We start from the raw sequence: 6,362 nt of genomic DNA, 5'->3' as shown, positions 1-6,362 counted from the left end.
CGAAAGGTCAATCTCTTAATCACTTTTTATCTCCATCTTGTTGTGATGGCACTGATCTTAATTTGAAGTTAATCTGATGAAAGCCCTGGGACAAGTGCATCAAGTAAAAATGTGGAATATGGAAAAAAAATGGCCACTTAATCCAAAATGGCGGCCTCCCTGTTTGGTCAAGCATACCTATCCAAGATATTTTTTTGTTTGTTATGAAACGACACATGTCCCGATAGATTTGTATAAATGTCGGCCATCGTAGTGCCGGGGTTGCCCTATAGGGGGCGCTGGTCAGTTTTTTTGCCACGCCCATTTCTTAAAACCATATGAATATCTTCAGGGGGGGGCTGTTGTTACACACATGTAGTTTGAGAGAGATAGAATCATGAACACTGAAGTTACAGCAATTTCGTGTTTCACGGCGAGTTGATGAACTTTAATGCCACGCCATTCATATGGCGTTTGACGAAAAGTCACGGTAATCTTATGTCTTCATTGTCAATGTCTTGGGACCCATTTGATACAGTTTGACATGGTTGAGGTCAGTGGATGAGGAGAAATTCATCCAAGTGTAAGACAAGCAAAAAACAAGACATTTCCTGTTGCCACCAGGGGGCGCTGCGGTTTTAAGTCATCATTTATGCATAGATGTCATCAGGCGGGGACTATTGTCTTACATGTCTAGTTTGGACTTGATTGGAACATGTATGTCCGAGATACAGATGCCCGTGTTTTGATGGCGTGTAACCAATTTTTAACGCCATGCCACGGTCACACGGTGTGATAAAAAAAAAATCCCTCAATCATTTTTTATCTCCATCTTGTTGTGATGACACTCATCTGAATTTGAAGTTGATCTGATGAAAGCCCAGGGACAAGTACGTAAAAGTAAAAATGTGGGATATTGCCAAAATGGCCACTAAAAGCAAAATGGCGGACATCCTGTTGCGTTTTTCATAATGCTCCATGAGACTTTTTTTCATGACTGGTCACGATACACCTATATCCAGATTTTGATGAAAATCCGTTATGTGGAAACCTAGGGGCTGGTTCCAGGGGGCGCTGTAGAGCCATTTTGCCACGCCCAATTCCAATTACTCCAGAATACTAAAATATCCGCAGACCTTGAATTTCCTGCAAAGTTTCATAACTTTTTGAGCATGTCTAGACCCTGAAAAAGCCCCCCAAAGGGAAATAATAATAATAATAATAATAAAAATCCTTACAGATTCAATAGGGCCTCTCACCATTCGGTGCTCGGGCCCTAATAATAATAATAATAATCATTTCAATTTCAATAGGGCCTCCCACCGATTTCGGTGCTCGGGCCCTAATAATCATTTCAATTTCAATAGGGCCTCCCACCGATTTCGGTGCTCGGGCCCTAATAACTAGGGCTACGTTGTAGCACTAACGGGCCCGAGCACAGGCAATTTCAAGTCTGTTGCGGTCGGGGAAGAGAGAACGTTCGATGACCAAGCGCTCGTCTCCACGTTGCCTGTGATTGTGAATTGCGGCAATATCGCTTCACTTCCTGTAGTCAGCAGGTGGCTCTATGAATTAGAGGTAAGTAACCTTAAAACCAGTGTATAAAGTTCTTGAAAGCCATACTTGAGTAAAAGTACAGATATCTTACTTGAAAGTGACTTTGGTAAAAGTAAAAGTCACCCGTCAGAAAATGACTTGAGTAAAAGTCTGAAATCAGCTCATATTAAATGTACTTAAGTATTAAAAGTATCTGATGTTGAAATTTACTTAAGTATCAAAAGTACAAGTACCAAAATTACAAATCTAAAGTACTTTTTATAGTCTATACAGACAGAAAACTACCAAAAATGTTTCTCCTCAAGATTTATTTCAACTGACTGGAAAATTATAACAATATGCATATAATCTATAATTTTACAAATTTTGAACCCTAGATACTGAGGTTCAAATAGTAATGGACCAGTGCATCTGAACTTCTAGAGACAACAAAGAATCAACACAACAGAATAAACAAGTGCCTCTTGTGTCTGCCTAAGAACATTAATAAACCACAGTATAACAACTAAAACATTCTGTAAATATCACAAAACCTGGATCTTTCATCAGTAGCAGGAGTGATACACAATGCCCCTTCTGATAACTCAGTAACCGGAAACAAGTTCTAGGCACACAAATTAAGATAGTTTCTCTTTTGTTAACAGCTGCACTTTGCTAGTACAAATAAGAAAAACTCACTGGACAGTCTCGTTTTGCTGCCAAATTTCAGACCGAATAATAAAAGCTAAACTGAACCGAGCTCCTGCAGGAGAACCTGAATCATTATAAAGGGAATAAATGGATGGGGAATGTGCTGGTGTTGATTAAGTCCCTCCTCTTTGTACACACATCGCTATTCCTCATTGGATGGTTTAGTGAGGTCCTCGGATCGGCCCTGCCAGAGTCGGAGCGTCGAGAAGACGATCAAACTGGAATCTAGAGGAAGTCAATCTCGTAACAGGGTTCCTGATGGTGAACCTGCGGAGGGATCATGACCGGTACAGCCTGCTTGACCCCAGTCGACCAAGGCAGCACGACCAACCTGTGGACGCTGGGGTCTCGCGTGAGGGGGGTCTCGCGCCCCCCTCCACGCCGTTGGACCTGCACATCTCCCGAGGCAGAGGGCACGCGAGTGAGCAAGAGAGAGAGGTGCGCCGTGCATACAGGCTCGCGTTGCGCCAACCTGTGCTGCTCAAGTAACGAGACAGTTTTGAGAATGTAACACAATGAAATACAGACATGGTGTTTTCATTTTGTTTATCAAACTTATAAGCCTCACCACGGTCACTCAACTGGCATAATAGTTAATTTACTACACAACACTGTACAATGTTGTAATTCTATGCATTGCAAAATAACTCTGTACGATCAATAACTATATTGAAGTCTTTTTTAACCATATATTCTTTGTCTTGTCAAGATGGTGTTCTCAGATGCAGACAGTGGATCTTACAATGTTGTGGTAACGCAATGGCATTTTACTGTAGAGGACTTGATGATGATGACCCCAGTGTACCGATCATATCATTTCAATCACACTGTTATTCAAGTAAATGTAATTGATTTCTATAGACATAAATGGCTTTTCAATAAACAAGCACCATGATATTACATAGACATATTAATCGTTTGTCCATTCACTACAACATCCGAAGACATGTGTCATCTGAATTTTATTATTGCAAATACAAAGTGGCTATAATGTCATATATGTAATCTCTTCAAATGAAATGTTTTATGCATTAAAACAATACAGCGTTGTCCTTGCTCTCATATTTGTGTATGGCATACATCCTGATAGTGGCTCCTGATGTTGTCAATGGATCTGACAACTTCTGATGTCAGGACTCAGTGCCATCTTAATGAAGTGGACATTATGATGATAACACCAGCTGACTGTTCACTGGTGTTTGCCTGTTGACACAGATGAAACCCAGCAGTCAATAGGCTCACAGATGGAGTCCCATTTCCATCATGGCACTGTAGTTGCTAGGCAGATTTCATGCGGCAATTTGAAGGTGTCTCAGCTCTGCCCCTTAAGCCAAAGTTCACTTTGGACAATGTGATTCATGCCTAGTTGTGGTTACATGACAAAACGCTTGAGTTTGTGCAGTTGCGCCCAGAATAGAGAGGGACAGAGCAGAGACGGACGGCAAGAGAGATGCTCATTTCCCAGAGCAAGAACACTGATTGAAACCACACAAAATATTAGACTCCAAAACAAGACTGTAAAGCTTTTAAGTCAAGTTTATTCACACACACATTCATGCTATATTGCATATAAAATCCAATAAATATAGTTTTCCACAAAGGACAGATGTATGGACTTTCTTCACAACAGCGCCATCTACATCTGGTGTTCCAAATGTAGAAACACCACTGAACTAATTCATACCAATCGCAGACTACATATGTAATGTTGAAGTACTTGTCCATTAAATGCAACCATTTAGACAAATGACATGGTTAGTTTGATTTTTGTACATATATTGGGATAATATTTGAATATCCCACAAATAACTAATGTGACAACCAGTGTAAACACAGTTCTTCAATTAATTGTATAATTATGTTTTCATACTGAGGGAAGTGGAGAGACTTGATGTGGAATGTTATCAATAGCTCTGTGGGAAATTATCACCTTGAATATTACAGATGAGGTAAAAATACATTTTCTCTATTTGTACAATGTTGTATTTCTTTCCTTACTTTTATCAAAAGTGACTTCAAATATGTACATTTAACCATGACGATACAAACCAAGACCACAGTACAACGGTTCTATCTGAAATCTGTTGTGCTTCATACACAACACAAAACATTCTTTAACAGTGCTGTTTTTGTCTTCATAGATGAAGAACTGCAGCACCTGATGTCCTCAGCAGCAACATGGTGGAGATCTGCAGCGTCATGCTGGTCAACACGTGGACGACTGCATCGTCATCTACACAACACTTCTAAATTCCTCCCTTAACTAAATATGACCTGCAACTGTTTAGTGGTGGTGGTCATTGCAAAGTGTCATGTATAAGAGTTAATGTCTATCTTCATTATGGTTGGTTAAAAAAATAAACATTTATTAGAACAATGTGTATTTTTTGCTTTCTGATTTTATACACTTTCGAAAAGAACCCTGTGTTTAATATTTCTGCTTTGCCATAAGAGACACAACATGGTCATCACAGCTGTGTCCTTCAGGCTCGTCTGTCCCTAATAAAAATGATAGGAAACACCAAATATATCATTATTGTACAGGAAGTGTTACTTTTGAACAAGTGTGTATTCTCATTTTCTGTGGATATTCAACTATGTATTTGAATATGCTTTTGGATTAAAACGTGCACCAGCATGACAATAAATGTACAGTATGGAGTTATTTCACGTTAAAAGTATTGCATTATAATTTAATACATTATGCATTATGTGCAATACTTTGATTGTTTGTATTAGTAATGCATTATGTGCAATACTTTGATTGTTTGTATTAGTAATGAAAACAGGTCTGTACCTGGAGTCAGTGTTCAGTCTGGTTGGATTCAAGTTATGTCTCATGCTGGACCTTCTAGAGGAACATAAAACCAATGCACAGATATGTAAAGTCATACGTGTGCCAGGTCAACTTTTTAACAGACTTTTACATAGTAAAAATAAAATATTAATTCAAAGTTAAATCATTTCAGCTAAGGAAATAGGTAGTGCATATTAGCCTACAATTCTGTATGACACTGTCTGTTCTATTAAAGTTACAATTCTTTGATTTACTCATATTTAACAAAAGAATTCAGTGAAGTGTGTCTGAGATTAGCGATTTAAAGAGTGAAGGTGGCAGACACGGTTACTTTTCACTGTAACACGTTACAACACTACTCTGAGGAAAGAGCTTTAGGACACGTAATGCTCCTTTGAACAGCTTCTCTTGCAATGCAGATGTGACGTTAAACACTCAGGTTTCAGCTAGCTCCTTGAGCCTACACACAGTCTCCTTTCTCAGATTCATCCTTATAAATTAACGCTTGTCTCTGCTTGGTGGACCTGGGTTCACAGTGTTGTGTCGGTAACAGCTAGCATTGGCTTCGAAGCCGTTCGCAGCTGGTATGTTGTTTCCGGATTAGCGTTGCTAAGCTAGCACGCCTGATTCAAAGGCACCCTGCGAATCACTGCGAACACATGTAAATAAAATACTCGACTTACCACAGTACGTGACTTACCACAGAAACGGGAGCGCAGTCGGCGTTAACGTGTCCGTCAGATGAACAAGCAGAACATCAAACTGTGCTACTGATACGATGGTGTGTGTATCTTCAGCACAGACTGCAGCACGGAAGAAGATTCTCATGATGAGTTCACTTGCAGCTGTGTTAAATGCAGCTTCCTTTGTCATGGCGAGTTGAAGAAGTCTGCTGCAAAGCTATGAATAATCCGCATGATGAAAACTCACAGCAATGTTATGCCTACATTATCAATATATTGAGACCCATGTGACACAGTTTGACATGGTTTAGCAAAGTGAATGAGGAGAAATACATCCAAGTGTGAGACGTAACAAACCGAAAGCGGTCTCATGCTGCGTTCAGGGTAACTCTGTTAAAATGGGTTTCATTGGTCATGGTGAGCTGATGAACTTTGATGCCACGCCATTAACAATCTGCATGATGAAAAGTCACAATAATGTTATGCCTACATTATCAATATCTTGAGACCAATTTGACACAGTTTGACATGGTTTAGTAAAGTGGCTGGAGGGAAATACATCAAAGAGTAAGATGACCAAAACAAGACATTTCCTGATGCCACCAGGGGGCGCTTTCCTTTTAAGTCATGATTTCTAGGTAGATGTCTTCCGGTCG

General features: G+C 39.7%; 1 long non-coding RNA gene across 1 annotated transcript; it reads right to left on the bottom strand.

The window, feature by feature from the left end:
* Positions 1-3,746: 3,746 nt before the first annotated feature.
* LOC133944842 (uncharacterized) lies at positions 3,747-5,822 on the bottom strand. Its single transcript, XR_009916616.1, has 3 exons — positions 5,724-5,822; positions 5,024-5,077; positions 3,747-4,725 (listed from the first exon to the last, which is right to left on the bottom strand). It is a non-coding gene; the product is annotated as an uncharacterized LOC133944842 (long non-coding RNA).
* Between the last annotated feature and the right edge of the window lie 540 nt (positions 5,823-6,362).

Source organism: Platichthys flesus, chromosome 3 (assembly GCF_949316205.1).
Source record: "Platichthys flesus chromosome 3, fPlaFle2.1, whole genome shotgun sequence".
Lineage (NCBI taxonomy): Eukaryota > Metazoa > Chordata > Actinopteri > Pleuronectiformes > Pleuronectidae > Platichthys > Platichthys flesus.
This window is presented reverse-complemented; position numbering and strand designations above follow the sequence as displayed.